This window comes from Harpia harpyja, chromosome 21, assembly GCF_026419915.1.
Source record: "Harpia harpyja isolate bHarHar1 chromosome 21, bHarHar1 primary haplotype, whole genome shotgun sequence".
Taxonomy (NCBI): Eukaryota; Metazoa; Chordata; class Aves; order Accipitriformes; family Accipitridae; genus Harpia; species Harpia harpyja.
The window spans coordinates 22,563,926-22,584,650 of NC_068960.1; positions in this window are offsets into that span (position 1 = coordinate 22,563,926).

A 20,725-nucleotide genomic window follows, 5' to 3' on the forward strand; every position below is an offset into this window, starting at 1 on the left:
GGTTGTACGGTCATCTGGGATTGAGTAGGCATTGGTGGGCTGTGTGGACAGCAATGTTGAGAGTTTTTTATGGAATTGATTGTAGCCATGTGGCAGAGGCTGTTGAGGGGTAGTGAAGCGGATTTGAGTCTGTAAGGTGTTGAGGCTTGCATGTGATGGGCTTAAAGTTTGGCCCTGTTTTTTTTTTGTTTTGTTTTTTTTAAAATGGCTTGCTGTAGCTGGAGTTGTTAAGCTCTTGCTCTGCATCCAGGCTGACTCGTTCAATGGTCAAAGGTCAAAGGTCACGGGGTCAAAGGTCAAAGGTCACGGGGTCGAGGGTCAAAGATCGACGGATCGGTGTCAATTGTCAAAGGCGGCGGGGGTCGGGGTCAAAGGTCACGGGGTCAAAGGTCAAAGGTCACGGGGTCGAAGGTCGACGATCGGTGTCAATTGTCAAAGGTTGCGGGGTCAAAGGTCAAAGGTCACGGGGTCAAAGGTCAAAGGTCACGGGGTCGAAGGTCGACGATCGGTGTCAGTTGTCAAAGGTCAAAGGTCACGGGGGTCAAAGGTCAAAGGTCACGGGGGTCAAAGGTCAAAGGTCACGGGGTCGAAGGTCGCCGGATCGCTGTGAATTGTCAAAGGCCGTGCGGGTCGGGGTCAAAGGTCAAAGGTCACGGGGTCAAAGGTCGCCGGATCACTGTCAATTGTCAGAGGCCGTGCGGGTCGGGGTCAAAGGTCAAAGGTCACGGGGTCAAAGGTCAAAGGTCACGGGGGTCAAAGATCGACGATCGGTGTCAATTGTCAAAGGCCGTGCGGGTCGGGGTCAAAGGTCAAAGGTCACGGGGTCGAAGATCGACGGTCGGTGTCAATTGTCAAAGGCCGTGCGGGTCGGGGTCAAAGGTCAAAGGTCACGGGGTCAAAGGTCAAAGGTCACGGGGTCGAAGGTCGCCGGATCGCTGTCAATTGTCAAAGGCTGCGCGGGTCGGGGTCAAAGGTCAAAGGTCACGGGGTCAAAGGTCACGGGGTTGAAGATCGACGATCGGTGTCAATTGTCAAAGGTCAAAGGTCAAAGGTCAAAGGTCACGGGGTCGAAGGTCGTCGATCGGTGTCAATTGTCAAAGGCCGTGCGGGTCGGGGTCAAAGGTCAAAGGTCACGGGGTCAAAGGTCAAAGGTCAAAGGTCACGGGGTCGAAGGTCGCCGGATCGCTGTGAATTGTCAAAGGCCGCGCGGGTCGGGGTCAAAGGTCAAAGGTCACGGGGTCAAAGGTCAAAGGTCACGGGGTCAAAGATCGACGATCGGTGTCAATTTTCAAAGGCCGTGCGGGTCGGGGTCAAAGGTCAAAGGTCACGGGGTCGAAGATCGACGGTCGGTGTCAATTGTCAAAGGCCGTGCGGGTCGGGGTCAAAGGTCAAAGGTCACGGGGTCAAAGGTCAAAGGTCAAAGGTCACGGGGTCGAAGGTCGCTGGATCGCTGTCAATTGTCAAAGGCCGTGCGGGTCGGGGTCAAAGGTCAAAGGTCACGGGGTCAAAGGTCAAAGGTCACGGGGTCAAAGATCGACGATCGGTGTCAATTTTCAAAGGCCGTGCGGGTCGGGGTCAAAGGTCAAAGGTCACGGGGTCGAAGATCGACGGTCGGTGTCAATTGTCAAAGGCCGTGCGGGTCGGGGTCAAAGGTCAAAGGTCACGGGGTCAAAGGTCAAAGGTTAAAGGTCACGGGGTCGAAGGTCGCCGGATCGCTGTCAATTGTCAAAGGCCGCGCGGGTCGGGGTCAAAGGTCAAAGGTCACGGGGTCAAAGGTCAAAGGTCACGGGGTCGAAGATCGACGATCGGTGTCAATTGTCAAAGGTCGCGGGGTCAAAGGTCAAAGGTCGCGGGGTCAAAGGTCAAAGGTCACGGGGTCAAAGATCGACGGATTGGTGTCAATTGTCAAAGGCCACGCGGGTCGGGGTCAAAGGTCAAAGGTCACGGGGTCAAAGATAGACGATTGGTGTCAATTGTCAAAGGTCGCGGGGTCAAAGGTCAAAGGACACGGGGTCAAAGGTCAAAGGTCAAAGGTCACTGGGTCGAAGGTCAAAGGTCAAAGGTCACGGGGTCGAAGGTCGTCGATCGGTGTCAATTGTCAAAGGCCGCGCGGGTCGGGGTCAAAGGTCACGGGGTCAAAGGTCAAAGGTCACGGGGTCAAAGATCGTCGATCGGTGTCAATTGTCAAAGGCCGTGCGGGTCGGGGTCAAAGGTCAAAGGTCACGGGGTCAAAGGTCAAAGGTCACGGGGTCAAAGATCGTCGATCGGTGTCAGTTGTCAAAGGCCGCGCGGGTCGGGGTCAAAGGTCAAAGGTCACGGGGTCGAAGATCGACGGTCGGTGTCAATTGTCAAAGGCCGTGCGGGTCGGGGTCAAAGGTCAAAGGTCACGGGGTCAAAGGTCAAAGGTCAAAGGTCACGGGGTCGAAGGTCGCCGGATCGCTGTCAATTGTCAAAGGCCGTGCGGGTCGGGGTCAAAGGTCAAAGGTCACGGGGTCAAAGGTCAAAGGTCACGGGGTCAAAGATCGTCGATCGGTGTCAGTTGTCAAAGGCCGCGCGGGTCGGGGTCAAAGGTCAAAGGTCACGGGGTCGAAGATCGACGGTCGGTGTCAATTGTCAAAGGCCGTGCGGGTCGGGGTCAAAGGTCAAAGGTCACGGGGTCAAAGGTCAAAGGTCAAAGGTCACGGGGTCGAAGGTCGCCGGATCGCTGTCAATTGTCAAAGGCCGTGCGGGTCGGGGTCAAAGGTCAAAGGTCACGGGGTCAAAGGTCAAAGGTCACGGGGTCGAAGATCGACGATCGGTGTCAATTGTCAAAGGTCGCGGGGTCAAAGGTCAAAGGTCGCGGGGTCAAAGGTCAAAGGTCACGGGGTCAAAGATCGACGGATTGGTGTCAATTGTCAAAGGCCACGCGGGTCGGGGTCAAAGGTCAAAGGTCACGGGGTCGAAGGTCGCCGGATCGCTGTGAATTGTCAAAGGCCGTGCGGGTCGGGGTCAAAGGTCAAAGGTCACGGGGTCAAAGGTCGCCGGATCACTGTCAATTGTCAGAGGCCGTGCGGGTCGGGGTCAAAGGTCAAAGGTCACGGGGTCAAAGGTCAAAGGTCACGGGGGTCAAAGATCGACGATCGGTGTCAATTGTCAAAGGCCGTGCGGGTCGGGGTCAAAGGTCAAAGGTCACGGGGTCGAAGATCGACGGTCGGTGTCAATTGTCAAAGGCCGTGCGGGTCGGGGTCAAAGGTCAAAGGTCACGGGGTCAAAGGTCAAAGGTCACGGGGTCGAAGGTCGCCGGATCGCTGTCAATTGTCAAAGGCTGCGCGGGTCGGGGTCAAAGGTCAAAGGTCACGGGGTCAAAGGTCACGGGGTTGAAGATCGACGATCGGTGTCAATTGTCAAAGGTCAAAGGTCAAAGGTCAAAGGTCACGGGGTCGAAGGTCGTCGATCGGTGTCAATTGTCAAAGGCCGTGCGGGTCGGGGTCAAAGGTCAAAGGTCACGGGGTCAAAGGTCAAAGGTCAAAGGTCACGGGGTCGAAGGTCGCCGGATCGCTGTGAATTGTCAAAGGCCGCGCGGGTCGGGGTCAAAGGTCAAAGGTCACGGGGTCAAAGGTCAAAGGTCACGGGGTCAAAGATCGACGATCGGTGTCAATTTTCAAAGGCCGTGCGGGTCGGGGTCAAAGGTCAAAGGTCACGGGGTCGAAGATCGACGGTCGGTGTCAATTGTCAAAGGCCGTGCGGGTCGGGGTCAAAGGTCAAAGGTCACGGGGTCAAAGGTCAAAGGTCAAAGGTCACGGGGTCGAAGGTCGCTGGATCGCTGTCAATTGTCAAAGGCCGTGCGGGTCGGGGTCAAAGGTCAAAGGTCACGGGGTCAAAGGTCAAAGGTCACGGGGTCAAAGATCGACGATCGGTGTCAATTTTCAAAGGCCGTGCGGGTCGGGGTCAAAGGTCAAAGGTCACGGGGTCGAAGATCGACGGTCGGTGTCAATTGTCAAAGGCCGTGCGGGTCGGGGTCAAAGGTCAAAGGTCACGGGGTCAAAGGTCAAAGGTTAAAGGTCACGGGGTCGAAGGTCGCCGGATCGCTGTCAATTGTCAAAGGCCGCGCGGGTCGGGGTCAAAGGTCAAAGGTCACGGGGTCAAAGGTCAAAGGTCACGGGGTCGAAGATCGACGATCGGTGTCAATTGTCAAAGGTCGCGGGGTCAAAGGTCAAAGGTCGCGGGGTCAAAGGTCAAAGGTCACGGGGTCAAAGATAGACGATTGGTGTCAATTGTCAAAGGTCGCGGGGTCAAAGGTCAAAGGACACGGGGTCAAAGGTCAAAGGTCAAAGGTCACTGGGTCGAAGGTCAAAGGTCAAAGGTCACGGGGTCGAAGGTCGTCGATCGGTGTCAATTGTCAAAGGCCGCGCGGGTCGGGGTCAAAGGTCACGGGGTCAAAGGTCAAAGGTCACGGGGTCAAAGATCGTCGATCGGTGTCAATTGTCAAAGGCCGTGCGGGTCGGGGTCAAAGGTCAAAGGTCACGGGGTCAAAGGTCAAAGGTCACGGGGTCAAAGATCGTCGATCGGTGTCAGTTGTCAAAGGCCGCGCGGGTCGGGGTCAAAGGTCAAAGGTCACGGGGTCGAAGATCGACGGTCGGTGTCAATTGTCAAAGGCCGTGCGGGTCGGGGTCAAAGGTCAAAGGTCACGGGGTCAAAGGTCAAAGGTCAAAGGTCACGGGGTCGAAGGTCGCCGGATCGCTGTCAATTGTCAAAGGCCGTGCGGGTCGGGGTCAAAGGTCAAAGGTCACGGGGTCAAAGGTCAAAGGTCACGGGGTCAAAGATCGTCGATCGGTGTCAGTTGTCAAAGGCCGCGCGGGTCGGGGTCAAAGGTCAAAGGTCACGGGGTCGAAGATCGACGGTCGGTGTCAATTGTCAAAGGCCGTGCGGGTCGGGGTCAAAGGTCAAAGGTCACGGGGTCAAAGGTCAAAGGTCAAAGGTCACGGGGTCGAAGGTCGCCGGATCGCTGTCAATTGTCAAAGGCCGTGCGGGTCGGGGTCAAAGGTCAAAGGTCACGGGGTCAAAGGTCAAAGGTCACGGGGTCGAAGATCGACGATCGGTGTCAATTGTCAAAGGTCGCGGGGTCAAAGGTCAAAGGTCGCGGGGTCAAAGGTCAAAGGTCACGGGGTCAAAGATCGACGGATTGGTGTCAATTGTCAAAGGCCACGCGGGTCGGGGTCAAAGGTCAAAGGTCACGGGGTCAAAGATAGACGATTGGTGTCAATTGTCAAAGGTCGCGGGGTCAAAGGTCAAAGGACACGGGGTCAAAGGTCAAAGGTCAAAGGTCACTGGGTCGAAGGTCAAAGGTCACGGGGTCGAAGGTCGTCGATCGGTGTCAATTGTCAAAGGCCGCGCGGGTCGGGGTCAAAGGTCACGGGGTCAAAGGTCAAAGGTCACGGGGTCAAAGATCGTCGATCGGTGTCAATTGTCAAAGGCCGTGCGGGTCGGGGTCAAAGGTCAAAGGTCACGGGGTCAAAGGTCAAAGGTCACGGGGTCAAAGATCGTCGATCGGTGTCAGTTGTCAAAGGCCGCGCGGGTCGGGGTCAAAGGTCAAAGGTCACGGGGTCGAAGATCGACGGTCGGTGTCAATTGTCAAAGGCCGTGCGGGTCGGGGTCAAAGGTCAAAGGTCACGGGGTCAAAGGTCAAAGGTCAAAGGTCACGGGGTCGAAGGTCGCCGGATCGCTGTCAATTGTCAAAGGCCGCGCGGGTCGGGGTCAAAGGTCAAAGGTCACGGGGTCAAAGGTCAAAGGTCAAAGGTCACGGGGTCGAAGGTCGCCGGATCGCTGTCAATTGTCAAAGGCCGCGCGGGTCGGGGTCAAAGGTCAAAGGTCACGGGGTCAAAGGTCAAAGGTCACGGGGTCAAAGATCGACGATCGGTGTCAATTTTCAAAGGCCGTGCGGGTCGGGGTCAAAGGTTAAAGGTCACGGGGTCGAAGATCGACGGTCGGTGTCAATTGTCAAAGGCCGCGCGGGTCGGGGTCAAAGGTCAAAGGTCACGGGGTCAAAGGTCAAAGGTCACGGGGTCAAAGGTCAAAGGTCACGGGGTCAAAGATCGACGATCGGTGTCAATTTTCAAAGGCCGTGCGGGTCGGGGTCAAAGGTCAAAGGTCACGGGGTCGAAGATCGACGGTCGTGTCAATTGTCAAAGGCCACGCGGGTCGGGGTCAAAGGTCAAAGGTCACGGGGTCAAAGGTCAAAGGTTAAAGGTCACGGGGTCGAAGGTCGCCGGATCGCTGTCAATTGTCAAAGGCCGCGCGGGTCGGGGTCAAAGGTCAAAGGTCACGGGGTCAAAGGTCAAAGGTCACGGGGTCGAAGATCGACGATCGATGTCAATTGTCAAAGGTCGCGGGGTCAAAGGTCAAAGGTCACGGGGTCAAAGGTCAAAGGTCACGGGGTCAAAGATCGACGGATTGGTGTCAATTGTCAAAGGTCGCGGGGTCAAAGGTCAAATGACACGGGGTCAAAGGTCAAAGGTCACTGGGTCGAAGGTCAAAGGTCAAAGGTCACGGGGTCGAAGGTCGTCGATCGGTGTCAATTGTCAAAGGCCGCGCGGGTCGGGGTCAAAGGTCACGGGGTCAAAGGTCAAAGGTCACGGGGTCGAAGGTCGCCGGATCGCTGTCAATTGTCAAAGGCCGCACGGGTCGGGGTCAAAGGTCAAAGGTCACGGGGTCAAAGGTCAAAGGTCAAAGGTCACGGGGTCGAAGGTCGCCGGATTGCTGTCAATTGTCAAAGGCCGTGCGGGTCGGGGTCAAAGGTCAAAGGTCACGGGGTCAGAGGTCAAAGGTCACGGGGGCAAAGGTAGAAGGTCACAGGTCATGGGACCGGGGGTCAAAGGTCAAAGCTGCTGGATCTGCACGGTCCCTCTGCTCTTCCCCGGGGCTCCCGGGCCTCGGGAACCTCCCAGTCTGCCTCAATCTAGCGCTTAGCCACCGACTTACCGTTGCGTCTGCTGGCCTCGCCGCTGATTGATGTGATTTTAATAACTACAGTGTTATTGCATTTAATGAGCTAGTTTCCTACCTAGTTTAGAGGCACATCTATCTTTTTCTGTCTATGCCTCAGAAAAATTAAGTTTAACTCCTTACCCGGTCACGTTGCTGATGCAATAGTTGTAGCTGTAGTACAGGAGCAGGTATCGTCATTGCCAGTAAGGGTCGCTTTCTCTATTCAGGGTCTCGCTTACTGTAAATTTAAGGCAGGTAAGAACACTCCTGCTGCTCCTCCAGCTGACTTTATAACTTCTGGTGGTTTGCCCTTCCCCTTTCCCAGGTGATTGCACTAAGGGTGGTGGGCGGAGGCTCGGGGTATTTGAGCCACAGCCTCTGCTGAGGGAGCTCATTGTGCTCCTGGGTTTCTCTGGTGTTGGTGCTCAGCTCTTCCTTGAGTCCTTTGCAGCTTTTGAGCTGGCTCAGCTCTTTGGGAAGAGGTGTCTGCTCGAGGTAAGAGCTTCAGGACCAGTTAAGGTTCAGCAGCATGTGTAGTAGAAAGTAACGCTTGTGCGCAGCTTTTTTTTTTTTTTTCCCCCCTTTCTTTTTTCAGGTCAGTAATTTTGTTTTGAGTGTTCAGGGGTAGAAAGTTGGTTTAATAGTATGCATTGTTTGTTTGGGGTTTTTTTAATTCTTCATGCATTGTGTTTTCCTGGATTTCCCAACTTTATCGAAAACAGAACCTTTCACCAGTTCTGCTGTATGCTGTGTAAGTTGCTGATATCTCTCTTAACGGGACCAATGATGACATTGTTTAGCAGGGGTTAGAGCGAGCGTCTTGTATGCATCCATATATGGAGTTTTAGTATTTCTGAAGAAAGCAGAAGGGCCGTGAGGCACAGTGCCTTTCAGGCTCTGGGATGCCTCGTCACCTTTCCTCATTGCCCACAGAACGCCTTGTTGTCCCTAGAACCTTTGCAGCTTGTGGCAGGCCCCTCGTAGATTACAAGCCTTGGGGCTTGACTTTATTTTGTGGGCAAGTAGCGGAGCTGGAATGAGCGGGGAAGCAAACACGGTGGTGCTTATGAGGAGGGGGGAGTTGGGCAAGTAGTTGGCGTTGGCCGGCGGGATGCTTACTCCCTTTTCTGATTTTTTTGTTTGTTTGTTTCCTTGCAGATGTTAAAGACCAATGTGTCACCTTGAGGAACATCCCAGTTAGCCTGTGTGGTTTTTGTGGAGGATGGTTTGAGACCCACGGCCCTCTGAAAGTTAAGTTGAGGGACCAGGGCTGGGCAGAGGCTGGGAGGGAGGAACGAAGCTGAGAATTGCAGGGAGGGGTTTTAAAGTTAGCACAGGAGAGAGGCCCGTCCAGGAGCAGTGCCGTTTGGGCAGGCGAAGGGAGCGGGTTGCTTTGCAGCACGAGACCAGCGTGTGCCGGGCAGGGCAGTTCCAGCCTTTGTCTGCGGTGGTGTGCAGTTTGTGTAGTCTGTCTTCTGTCCCTTAGACCTTTTGCGGGTCTCAATGTCCTCATTGCGCTTTGCGCCGGGGGAGCGTGGCATGCGCTTTAGGCTCCGTCCCTAGGGTCTCGAATGCCCGTACTCATCGGCACAATGCCATTGGAGCGTTTCTTTTTTTGCATTTGCAGCTCTAAAGCACGGATCGGTCTCGGCAGATTCCGGTCGGTCCTCTCTCGCGGCATTCTTCTGGGCTGCGTCGGCAGCTCCGCTCTCTAGCCATCCATTTTCTTGGACTGGGAGTTCTTCCCTGCCTCTTGATGTTCCTAGGTCTTGATGACAGGCTTCTTGTACATCCATCGTCTTGGTTTTGACAGTGCTGTCTTTTAACAGGCCGTTACGTTGGACTCCTCGGGGTCTGCCGTACAGCCTCCTTGCCTCAGTGTTTTGGACGCCGTAGGTCATCTTGCCGGATGGCACCTCCCGTCAGGGAGTCCTTCTTCTTGCTGAGAGTTTTCTCTCTCTTTGAATCACCTTGTCTGTACCGTTCTGTGTTGTGTTGGTCTGTGCACAGGTGTGTTTGGCTTGGAGCTGCTCTGCCTGGGGATGTAGAGTCAGGGGTAGGTGGAACAGCAATAAGAGTCTAAGGGTGAAATGTTGATTTGCCTTAATTGTTTAGGCAAGGGTTGTACGGTCATCTGGGATTGAGTAGGCATTGGTGGGCTGTGTGGACAGCAATGTTGAGAGTTTTTTATGGAATTGATTGTAGCCATGTGGCAGAGGCTGTTGAGGGGTAGTGAAGCGGATTTGAGTCTGTAAGGTGTTGAGGCTTGCATGTGATGGGCTTAAAGTTTGGCCCTGTTTTTTTTTTGTTTTGTTTTTTTTAAAATGGCTTGCTGTAGCTGGAGTTGTTAAGCTCTTGCTCTGCATCCAGGCTGACTCGTTCAATGGTCAAAGGTCAAAGGTCACGGGGTCAAAGGTCAAAGGTCACGGGGTCGAGGGTCAAAGATCGACGGATCGGTGTCAATTGTCAAAGGCGGCGGGGGTCGGGGTCAAAGGTCACGGGGTCAAAGGTCAAAGGTCACGGGGTCGAAGGTCGACGATCGGTGTCAATTGTCAAAGGTTGCGGGGTCAAAGGTCAAAGGTCACGGGGTCGAAGGTCAAAGGTCACGGGGTCAAAGATCGTCGATCGGTGTCAATTGTCAAAGGCCACGCGGGTCGGGGTCAAAGGTCAAAGGTCACGGGGTCAAAGATAGACGATTGGTGTCAATTGTCAAAGGTCGCGGGGTCAAAGGTCAAATGACACGGGGTCAAAGGTCAAAGGTCACTGGGTCGAAGGTCAAAGGTCAAAGGTCACGGGGTCGAAGGTCGTCGATCGGTGTCAATTGTCAAAGGCCGCGCGGGTCGGGGTCAAAGGTCACGGGGTCAAAGGTCAAAGGTCACGGGGTCGAAGGTCGCCGGATCGCTGTCAATTGTCAAAGGCCGCACGGGTCGGGGTCAAAGGTCAAAGGTCACGGGGTCAAAGGTCAAAGGTCAAAGGTCACGGGGTCGAAGGTCGCCGGATTGCTGTCAATTGTCAAAGGCCGCGCGGGTCGGGGTCAAAGGTCAAAGGTCACGGGGTCAAAGGTCAAAGGTCACGGGGTCGAAGATCGACGATCGACGTCAATTGTCAAAGGTCGCGGGGTCAAAGGTCAAAGGTCACGGGGTCAAAGGTCAAAGGTCACGGGGTCAAAGATCGACGGATTGGTGTCAATTGTCAAAGGCCACGCGGGTCGGGGTCAAAGGTCAAAGGTCACGGGGTCAAAGATAGACGATTGGTGTCAATTGTCAAAGGTCGCGGGGTCAAAGGTCAAATGACACGGGGTCAAAGGTCAAAGGTCACTGGGTCGAAGGTCAAAGGTCAAAGGTCACGGGGTCGAAGGTCGTCGATCGGTGTCAATTGTCAAAGGCCGCGCGGGTCGGGGTCAAAGGTCACGGGGTCAAAGGTCAAAGGTCACGGGGTCGAAGGTCGCCGGATCGCTGTCAATTGTCAAAGGCCGCACGGGTCGGGGTCAAAGGTCAAAGGTCACGGGGTCAAAGGTCAAAGGTCAAAGGTCACGGGGTCGAAGGTCGCCGGATTGCTGTCAATTGTCAAAGGCCGTGCGGGTCGGGGTCAAAGGTCAAAGGTCACGGGGTCAGAGGTCAAAGGTCACGGGGGGCAAAGGTAGAAGGTCACAGGTCATGGGACCGGGGGTCAAAGGTCAAAGCTGCTGGATCTGCACGGTCCCTCTGCTCTTCCCCGGGGCTCCCGGGCCTCGGGAACCTCCCAGTCTGCCTCAATCTAGCGCTTAGCCACCGACTTACCGTTGCGTCTGCTGGCCTCGCCGCTGATTGATGTGATTTTAATAACTACAGTGTTATTGCATTTAATGAGCTAGTTTCCTACCTAGTTTAGAGGCACATCTATCTTTTTCTGTCTATGCCTCAGAAAAATTAAGTTTAACTCCTTACCCGGTCACGTTGCTGATGCAATAGTTGTAGCTGTAGTACAGGAGCAGGTATCGTCATTGCCAGTAAGGGTCGCTTTCTCTATTCAGGGTCTCGCTTACTGTAAATTTAAGGCAGGTAAGAACACTCCTGCTGCTCCTCCAGCTGACTTTATAACTTCTGGTGGTTTGCCCTTCCCCTTTCCCAGGTGATTGCACTAAGGGTGGTGGGCGGAGGCTCGGGGTATTTGAGCCACAGCCTCTGCTGAGGGAGCTCATTGTGCTCCTGGGTTTCTCTGGTGTTGGTGCTCAGCTCTTCCTTGAGTCCTTTGCAGCTTTTGAGCTGGCTCAGCTCTTTGGGAAGAGGTGTCTGCTCGAGGTAAGAGCTTCAGGACCAGTTAAGGTTCAGCAGCATGTGTAGTAGAAAGTAACGCTTGTGCGCAGCTTTTTTTTTTTTTTTCCCCCCTTTCTTTTTTCAGGTCAGTAATTTTGTTTTGAGTGTTCAGGGGTAGAAAGTTGGTTTAATAGTATGCATTGTTTGTTTGGGGTTTTTTTAATTCTTCATGCATTGTGTTTTCCTGGATTTCCCAACTTTATCGAAAACAGAACCTTTCACCAGTTCTGCTGTATGCTGTGTAAGTTGCTGATATCTCTCTTAACGGGACCAATGATGACATTGTTTAGCAGGGGTTAGAGCGAGCGTCTTGTATGCATCCATATATGGAGTTTTAGTATTTCTGAAGAAAGCAGAAGGGCCGTGAGGCACAGTGCCTTTCAGGCTCTGGGATGCCTCGTCACCTTTCCTCATTGCCCACAGAACGCCTTGTTGTCCCTAGAACCTTTGCAGCTTGTGGCAGGCCCCTCGTAGATTACAAGCCTTGGGGCTTGACTTTATTTTGTGGGCAAGTAGCGGAGCTGGAATGAGCGGGGAAGCAAACACGGTGGTGCTTATGAGGAGGGGGGAGTTGGGCAAGTAGTTGGCGTTGGCCGGCGGGATGCTTACTCCCTTTTCTGATTTTTTTGTTTGTTTGTTTCCTTGCAGATGTTAAAGACCAATGTGTCACCTTGAGGAACATCCCAGTTAGCCTGTGTGGTTTTTGTGGAGGATGGTTTGAGACCCACGGCCCTCTGAAAGTTAAGTTGAGGGACCAGGGCTGGGCAGAGGCTGGGAGGGAGGAACGAAGCTGAGAATTGCAGGGAGGGGTTTTAAAGTTAGCACAGGAGAGAGGCCCGTCCAGGAGCAGTGCCGTTTGGGCAGGCGAAGGGAGCGGGTTGCTTTGCAGCACGAGACCAGCGTGTGCCGGGCAGGGCAGTTCCAGCCTTTGTCTGCGGTGGTGTGCAGTTTGTGTAGTCTGTCTTCTGTCCCTTAGACCTTTTGCGGGTCTCAATGTCCTCATTGCGCTTTGCGCCGGGGGAGCGTGGCATGCGCTTTAGGCTCCGTCCCTAGGGTCTCGAATGCCCGTACTCATCGGCACAATGCCATTGGAGCGTTTCTTTTTTTGCATTTGCAGCTCTAAAGCACGGATCGGTCTCGGCAGATTCCGGTCGGTCCTCTCTCGCGGCATTCTTCTGGGCTGCGTCGGCAGCTCCGCTCTCTAGCCATCCATTTTCTTGGACTGGGAGTTCTTCCCTGCCTCTTGATGTTCCTAGGTCTTGATGACAGGCTTCTTGTACATCCATCGTCTTGGTTTTGACAGTGCTGTCTTTTAACAGGCCGTTACGTTGGACTCCTCGGGGTCTGCCGTACAGCCTCCTTGCCTCAGTGTTTTGGACGCCGTAGGTCATCTTGCCGGATGGCACCTCCCGTCAGGGAGTCCTTCTTCTTGCTGAGAGTTTTCTCTCTCTTTGAATCACCTTGTCTGTACCGTTCTGTGTTGTGTTGGTCTGTGCACAGGTGTGTTTGGCTTGGAGCTGCTCTGCCTGGGGATGTAGAGTCAGGGGTAGGTGGAACAGCAATAAGAGTCTAAGGGTGAAATGTTGATTTGCCTTAATTGTTTAGGCAAGGGTTGTACGGTCATCTGGGATTGAGTAGGCATTGGTGGGCTGTGTGGACAGCAATGTTGAGAGTTTTTTATGGAATTGATTGTAGCCATGTGGCAGAGGCTGTTGAGGGGTAGTGAAGCGGATTTGAGTCTGTAAGGTGTTGAGGCTTGCATGTGATGGGCTTAAAGTTTGGCCCTGTTTTTTTTTTGTTTTGTTTTTTTTAAAATGGCTTGCTGTAGCTGGAGTTGTTAAGCTCTTGCTCTGCATCCAGGCTGACTCGTTCAATGGTCAAAGGTCAAAGGTCACGGGGTCAAAGGTCAAAGGTCACGGGGTCGAGGGTCAAAGATCGACGGATCGGTGTCAATTGTCAAAGGCGGCGGGGGTCGGGGTCAAAGGTCACGGGGTCAAAGGTCAAAGGTCACGGGGTCGAAGGTCGACGATCGGTGTCAATTGTCAAAGGTTGCGGGGTCAAAGGTCAAAGGTCACGGGGTCGAAGGTCGACGATCGGTGTCAGTTGTCAAAGGTCAAAGGTCACGGGGGTCAAAGGTCAAAGGTCACGGGGGTCAAAGGTCAAAGGTCACGGGGTCGAAGGTCGCCGGATCGCTGTGAATTGTCAAAGGCCGTGCGGGTCGGGGTCAAAGGTCAAAGGTCACGGGGTCAAAGGTCGCCGGATCACTGTCAATTGTCAGAGGCCGTGCGGGTCGGGGTCAAAGGTCAAAGGTCACGGGGTCAAAGGTCAAAGGTCACGGGGTCAAAGATCGACGATCGGTGTCAATTGTCAAAGGCCGTGCGGGTCGGGGTCAAAGGTCAAAGGTCACGGGGTCGAAGATCGACGGTCGGTGTCAATTGTCAAAGGCCGTGCGGGTCGGGGTCAAAGGTCAAAGGTCACGGGGTCAAAGGTCAAAGGTCACGGGGTCGAAGGTCGCCGGATCGCTGTCAATTGTCAAAGGCTGCGCGGGTCGGGGTCAAAGGTCAAAGGTCACGGGGTCAAAGGTCACGGGGTCGAAGATCGACGTCAATTGTCAAAGGTCAAAGGTCAAAGGTCAAAGGTCACGGGGTCGAAGGTCGTCGATCGGTGTCAATTGTCAAAGGCCGTGCGGGTCGGGGTCAAAGGTCAAAGGTCACGGGGTCAAAGGTCAAAGGTCAAAGGTCACGGGGTCGAAGGTCGCCGGATCGCTGTCAATTGTCAAAGGCCGCGCGGGTCGGGGTCAAAGGTCAAAGGTCACGGGGTCAAAGGTCAAAGGTCACGGGGTCAAAGATCGACGATCGGTGTCAATTTTCAAAGGCCGTGCGGGTCGGGGTCAAAGGTCAAAGGTCACGGGGTCGAAGATCGACGGTCGGTGTCAATTGTCAAAGGCCGTGCGGGTCGGGGTCAAAGGTCAAAGGTCACGGGGTCAAAGGTCAAAGGTCAAAGGTCACGGGGTCGAAGGTCGCCGGATCGCTGTCAATTGTCAAAGGCCGTGCGGGTCGGGGTCAAAGGTCAAAGGTCACGGGGTCAAAGGTCAAAGGTCACGGGGTCAAAGATCGACGATCGGTGTCAATTTTCAAAGGCCGTGCGGGTCGGGGTCAAAGGTCAAAGGTCACGGGGTCGAAGATCGACGGTCGGTGTCAATTGTCAAAGGCCGTGCGGGTCGGGGTCAAAGGTCAAAGGTCACGGGGTCAAAGGTCAAAGGTTAAAGGTCACGGGGTCGAAGGTCGCCGGATCGCTGTCAATTGTCAAAGGCCGCGCGGGTCGGGGTCAAAGGTCAAAGGTCACGGGGTCAAAGGTCACGGGGTCGAAGATCGACGATCGGTGTCAATTGTCAAAGGTCGCGGGGTCAAAGGTCAAAGGTCGCGGGGTCAAAGGTCAAAGGTCACGGGGTCAAAGATCGACGGATTGGTGTCAATTGTCAAAGGCCACGCGGGTCGGGGTCAAAGGTCAAAGGTCACGGGGTCAAAGATAGACGATTGGTGTCAATTGTCAAAGGTCGCGGGGTCAAAGGTCAAAGGACACGGGGTCAAAGGTCAAAGGTCAAAGGTCACTGGGTCGAAGGTCAAAGGTCAAAGGTCACGGGGTCGAAGGTCGTCGATCGGTGTCAATTGTCAAAGGCCGCGCGGGTCGGGGTCAAAGGTCACGGGGTCAAAGGTCAAAGGTCACGGGGTCAAAGATCGTCGATCGGTGTCAATTGTCAAAGGCCGTGCGGGTCGGGGTCAAAGGTCAAAGGTCACGGGGTCAAAGGTCAAAGGTCACGGGGTCAAAGATCGTCGATCGGTGTCAGTTGTCAAAGGCCGCGCGGGTCGGGGTCAAAGGTCAAAGGTCACGGGGTCGAAGATCGACGGTCGGTGTCAATTGTCAAAGGCCGTGCGGGTCGGGGTCAAAGGTCAAAGGTCACGGGGTCAAAGGTCAAAGGTCAAAGGTCACGGGGTCGAAGGTCGCCGGATCGCTGTCAATTGTCAAAGGCCGTGCGGGTCGGGGTCAAAGGTCAAAGGTCACGGGGTCAAAGGTCAAAGGTCACGGGGTCAAAGATCGTCGATCGGTGTCAGTTGTCAAAGGCCGCGCGGGTCGGGGTCAAAGGTCAAAGGTCACGGGGTCGAAGATCGACGGTCGGTGTCAATTGTCAAAGGCCGTGCGGGTCGGGGTCAAAGGTCAAAGGTCACGGGGTCAAAGGTCAAAGGTCAAAGGTCACGGGGTCGAAGGTCGCCGGATCGCTGTCAATTGTCAAAGGCCGTGCGGGTCGGGGTCAAAGGTCAAAGGTCACGGGGTCAAAGGTCAAAGGTCACGGGGTCGAAGATCGACGATCGGTGTCAATTGTCAAAGGTCGCGGGGTCAAAGGTCAAAGGTCGCGGGGTCAAAGGTCAAAGGTCACGGGGTCAAAGATCGACGGATTGGTGTCAATTGTCAAAGGCCACGCGGGTCGGGGTCAAAGGTCAAAGGTCACGGGGTCAAAGATAGACGATTGGTGTCAATTGTCAAAGGTCGCGGGGTCAAAGGTCAAAGGACACGGGGTCAAAGGTCAAAGGTCAAAGGTCACTGGGTCGAAGGTCAAAGGTCAAAGGTCACGGGGTCGAAGGTCGTCGATCGGTGTCAATTGTCAAAGGCCGCGCGGGTCGGGGTCAAAGGTCACGGGGTCAAAGGTCAAAGGTCACGGGGTCAAAGATCGTCGATCGGTGTCAATTGTCAAAGGCCGTGCGGGTCGGGGTCAAAGGTCAAAGGTCACGGGGTCAAAGGTCAAAGGTCACGGGGTCAAAGATCGTCGATCGGTGTCAGTTGTCAAAGGCCGCGCGGGTCGGGGTCAAAGGTCAAAGGTCACGGGGTCGAAGATCGACGGTCGGTGTCAATTGTCAAAGGCCGTGCGGGTCGGGGTCAAAGGTCAAAGGTCACGGGGTCAAAGGTCAAAGGTCAAAGGTCACGGGGTCGAAGGTCGCCGGATCGCTGTCAATTGTCAAAGGCCGCGCGGGTCGGGGTCAAAGGTCAAAGGTCACGGGGTCAAAGGTCAAAGGTCAAAGGTCACGGGGTCGAAGGTCGCCGGATCGCTGTCAATTGTCAAAGGCCGCGCGGGTCGGGGTCAAAGGTCAAAGGTCACGGGGTCAAAGGTCAAAGGTCACGGGGTCAAAGATCGACGATCGGTGTCAATTTTCAAAGGCCGTGCGGGTCGGGGTCAAAGGTCAAAGGTCACGGGGTCGAAGATCGACGGTCGGTGTCAATTGTCAAAGGCCGCGCGGGTCGGGGTCAAAGGTCAAAGGTCACGGGGTCAAAGGTCAAAGGTCACGGGGTCAAAGGTCAAAGGTCACGGGGTCAAAGATCGACGATCGGTGTCAATTTTCAAAGGCCGTGCGGGTCGGGGTCAAAGGTCAAAGGTCACGGGGTCGAAGATCGACGGTCGTGTCAATTGTCAAAGGCCACGCGGGTCGGGGTCAAAGGTCAAAGGTCACGGGGTCAAAGGTCAAAGGTTAAAGGTCACGGGGTCGAAGGTCGCCGGATCGCTGTCAATTGTCAAAGGCCGCGCGGGTCGGGGTCAAAGGTCAAAGGTCACGGGGTCAAAGGTCAAAGGTCACGGGGTCGAAGATCGACGATCGACGTCAATTGTCAAAGGTCGCGGGGTCAAAGGTCAAAGGTCACGGGGTCAAAGGTCAAAGGTCACGGGGTCAAAGATCGACGGATTGGTGTCAATTGTCAAAGGCCGCGCGGGTCGGGGTCAAAGGTCAAAGGTCACGGGGTCAAAGATAGACGATTGGTGTCAATTGTCAAAGGTCGCGGGGTCAAAGGTCAAATGACACGGGGTCAAAGGTCAAAGGTCACTGGGTCGAAGGTCAAAGGTCAAAGGTCACGGGGTCGAAGGTCGTCGATCGGTGTCAATTGTCAAAGGCCGCGCGGGTCGGGGTCAAAGGTCACGGGGTCAAAGGTCAAAGGTCACGGGGTCGAAGGTCGCCGGATCGCTGTCAATTGTCAAAGGCCGCACGGGTCGGGGTCAAAGGTCAAAGGTCACGGGGTCAAAGGTCAAAGGTCAAAGGTCACGGGGTCGAAGGTCGCCGGATTGCTGTCAATTGTCAAAGGCCGTGCGGGTCGGGGTCAAAGGTCAAAGGTCACGGGGTCAAAGGTCAAAGGTCACGGGGGCAAAGGTAGAAGGTCACAGGTCATGGGACCGGGGGTCAAAGGTCAAAGCTGCTGGATCTGCACGGTCCCTCTGCTCTTCCCCGGGGCTCCCGGGCCTCGGGAACCTCCCAGTCTGCCTCAATCTAGCGCTTAGCCACCGACTTACCGTTGCGTCTGCTGGCCTCGCCGCTGATTGATGTGATTTTAATAACTACAGTGTTATTGCATTTAATGAGCTAGTTTCCTACCTAGTTTAGAGGCACATCTATCTTTTTCTGTCTATGCCTCAGAAAAATTAAGTTTAACTCCTTACCCGGTCACGTTGCTGATGCAATAGTTGTAGCTGTAGTACAGGAGCAGGTATCGTCATTGCCAGTAAGGGTCGCTTTCTCTATTCAGGGTCTCGCTTACTGTAAATTTAAGGCAGGTAAGAACACTCCTGCTGCTCCTCCAGCTGACTTTATAACTTCTGGTGGTTTGCCCTTCCCCTTTCCCAGGTGATTGCACTAAGGGTGGTGGGCGGAGGCTCGGGGTATTTGAGCCACAGCCTCTGCTGAGGGAGCTCATTGTGCTCCTGGGTTTCTCTGGTGTTGGTGCTCAGCTCTTCCTTGAGTCCTTTGCAGCTTTTGAGCTGGCTCAGCTCTTTGGGAAGAGGTGTCTGCTCGAGGTAAGAGCTTCAGGACCAGTTAAGGTTCAGCAGCATGTGTAGTAGAAAGTAACGCTTGTGCGCAGCTTTTTTTTTTTTTTTCCCCCCTTTCTTTTTTCAGGTCAGTAATTTTGTTTTGAGTGTTCAGGGGTAGAAAGTTGGTTTAATAGTATGCATTGTTTGTTTGGGGTTTTTTTAATTCTTCATGCATTGTGTTTTCCTGGATTTCCCAACTTTATCGAAAACAGAACCTTTCACCAGTTCTGCTGTATGCTGTGTAAGTTGCTGATATCTCTCTTAACGGGACCAATGATGACATTGTTTAGCAGGGGTTAGAGCGAGCGTCTTGTATGCATCCATATATGGAGTTTTAGTATTTCTGAAGAAAGCAGAAGGGCCGTGAGGCACAGTGCCTTTCAGGCTCTGGGATGCCTCGTCACCTTTCCTCATTGCCCACAGAACGCCTTGTTGTCCCTAGAACCTTTGCAGCTTGTGGCAGGCCCCTCGTAGATTACAAGCCTTGGGGCTTGACTTTATTTTGTGGGCAAGTAGCGGAGCTGGAATGAGCGGGGAAGCAAACACGGTGGTGCTTATGAGGAGGGGGGAGTTGGGCAAGTAGTTGGCGTTGGCCGGCGGGATGCTTACTCCCTTTTCTGATTTTTTTGTTTGTTTGTTTCCTTGCAGATGTTAAAGACCAATGTGTCACCTTGAGGAACATCCCAGTTAGCCTGTGTGGTTTTTGTGGAGGATGGTTTGAGACCCACGGCCCTCTGAAAGTTAAGTTGAGGGACCAGGGCTGGGCAGAGGCTGGGAGGGAGGAACGAAGCTGAGAATTGCAGGGAGGGGTTTTAAAGTTAGCACAGGAGAGAGGCCCGTCCAGGAGCAGTGCCGTTTGGGCAGGCGAAGGGAGCGGGTTGCTTTGCAGCACGAGACCAGCGTGTGCCGGGCAGGGCAGTTCCAGCCTTTGTCTGCGGTGGTGTGCAGTTTGTGTAGTCTGTCTTCTGTCCCTTAGACCTTTTGCGGGTCTCAATGTCCTCATTGCGCTTTGCGCCGGGGGAGCGTGGCATGCGCTTTAGGCTCCGTCCCTAGGGTCTCGAATGCCCGTACTCATCGGCACAATGCCATTGGAGCGTTTCTTTTTTTGCATTTGCAGCTCTAAAGCACGGATCGGTCTCGGCAGATTCCGGTCGGTCCTCTCTCGCGGCATTCTTCTGGGCTGCGTCGGCAGCTCCGCTCTCTAGCCATCCATTTTCTTGGACTGGGAGTTCTTCCCTGCCTCTTGATGTTCCTAGGTCTTGATGACAGGCTTCTTGTACATCCATCGTCTTGGTTTTGACAGTGCTGTCTTTTAACAGGCCGTTACGTTGGACTCCTCGGGGTCTGCCGTACAGCCTCCTTGCCTCAGTGTTTTGGACGCCGTAGGTCATCTTGCCGGATGGCACCTCCCGTCAGGGAGTCCTTCTTCTTGCTGAGAGTTTTCTCTCTCTTTGAATCACCTTGTCTGTACCGTTCTGTGTTGTGTTGGTCTGTGCACAGGTGTGTTTGGCTTGGAGCTGCTCTGCCTGGGGATGTAGAGTCAGGGGTAGGTGGAACAGCAATAAGAGTCTAAGGGTGAAATGTTGATTTGCCTTAATTGTTTAGGCAAGGGTTGTACGGTCATCTGGGATTGAGTAGGCATTGGTGGGCTGTGTGGACAGCAATGTTGAGAGTTTTTTATGGAATTGATTGTAGCCATGTGGCAGAGGCTGTTGAGGGGTAGTGAAGCGGATTTGAGTCTGTAAGGTGTTGAGGCTTGCATGTGATGGGCTTAAAGTTTGGCCCTGTTTTTTTTTTGTTTTGTTTTTTTTAAAATGGCTTGCTGTAGCTGGAGTTGTTAAGCTCTTGCTCTGCATCCAGGCTGACTCGTTCAATGGTCAAAGGTCAAAGGTCACGGGGTCAAAGGTCAAAGGTCACGGGGTCGAGGGTCAAAGATCGACGGATCGGTGTCAATTGTCAAAGGCGGCGGGGGTCGGGGTCAAAGGTCACGGGGTCAAAGGTCAAAGGTCACGGGGTCGAAGGTCGACGATCGGTGTCAATTGTCAAAGGTTGCGGGGTCAAAGGTCAAAGGTCACGGGGTCGAAGGTCAAAGGTCACGGGGTCAAAGATCGTCGATCGGTGTCAATTGTCAAAGGCCGTGCGGGTCGGGGTCAAAGGTCAAAGGTCACGGGGTCAAAGGTCAAAGGTCACGGGGTCAAAGATCGTCGATCGGTGTCAGTTGTCAAAGGCCGCGCGGGTCGGGGTCAAAGGTCAAAGGTCACGGGGTCGAAGATCGACGGTCGGTGTCAATTGTCAAAGGCCGTGCGGGTCGGGGTCAAAGGTCAAAGGTCACGGGGTCAAAGGTCAAAGGTCAAAGGTCACGGGGTCGAAGATCGACGATCGGTGTCAATTGTCAAAGGTCAAAGGTCAAAGGTCAAAGGTCACGGGGTCGAAGGCCGCCGGATCGCTGTCAATTGTCAAAGGCCGCGCGGGTCGGGGTCAAAGGTCAAAGGTCACGGGGTCAAAGGTCAAAGGTCAAAGGTCACGGGGTCGAAGGTCGCCGGATCGCTGTCAATTGTCAAAGGCCGCGCGGGTCGGGGTCAAAGGTCAAAGGTCACGGGGTCAAAGGTCAAAGGTCACGGGG